The sequence below is a fragment of the Pyxicephalus adspersus genome, chromosome 4 (assembly GCF_032062135.1).
Source record: "Pyxicephalus adspersus chromosome 4, UCB_Pads_2.0, whole genome shotgun sequence".
NCBI lineage: Eukaryota > Metazoa > Chordata > Amphibia > Anura > Pyxicephalidae > Pyxicephalus > Pyxicephalus adspersus.
The window spans coordinates 1,869,605-1,870,558 of NC_092861.1; positions in this window are offsets into that span (position 1 = coordinate 1,869,605).

The window sequence follows — 954 nt, forward strand, 5'->3', positions numbered from 1 at the left end:
GGGCTCATTCACTTGCTGCCCCATTTCTTTTCCAGCAATGTCCCCAGCCTTTTTTAATTCAAGTCTATGGAGGCAGCAGTGGTGGCAATATCGCTCGGGGTGGGGGAAGGAGAAGCAGCACAAGGATCTAATGAGTTGCTGTTAGAAGGAGAGAACAGAGTGACCAAGAGATAATCTTATCACTCTACTGCTTCTCTTTTCACTGTCCAGTCACAACAATACATTACAGCCTTACACGCAGCCTTATTCAGCTCTAAATCATTGTTTGTAAATGCGATCCTGCCAGTATCACAATGCTAAGCCTAGGCGGGGAGTCCATTGCATCATCATATTATTTTAACCTTCACATCCCTCTGTTCTGATTATAAAGCCATCGTCTTATCATACAAGGGGAGCTGCAAGTAAAGGTCAGCCTGGCAGTGTGTGAGCACCAATGAAACAAAGAGGCCGAAAGCGGCCCCGCAGGGCCACAACCAGAACAGCAAAGTTTACTTGAAAGGCAAAGATTAGGCTGTTTGTTCAGAGACGTTGGGAGCTGCTTAGCGCAGACTCCGCTTTCCCTGAGGCCGGCGAGAGAAGCAGCACTGAAAGTTCTCTACGACTGGAGAACCTGGGTGATCCAGCAAACCTGGAATGGAACTGGCCCAGGATTAAAATATGGAACTGGCCCAGGATTAAAAAAGTATAGCAAATTATTTTAAAGAAATCCATTCCGGGTTTGCTGGATCACCCAGGTTCTCCCATGATAATCTATCTCCTTCAGTCTTGGAGAGCTTTAATAAAGTAGACCCAGTATACCTATAGATCTTTCCTGTGACCTCAGATAAACTTTTTTCTACTCTAGTAAAAGAAAAAAATCCAGCAAATATTTTACCTTCCTCCTGATTTCTTGGAAGTGGCAGTGACACCATATTCATTCTGATCCCGGGGAAAGCTCAGCATCCCCGGCATCCT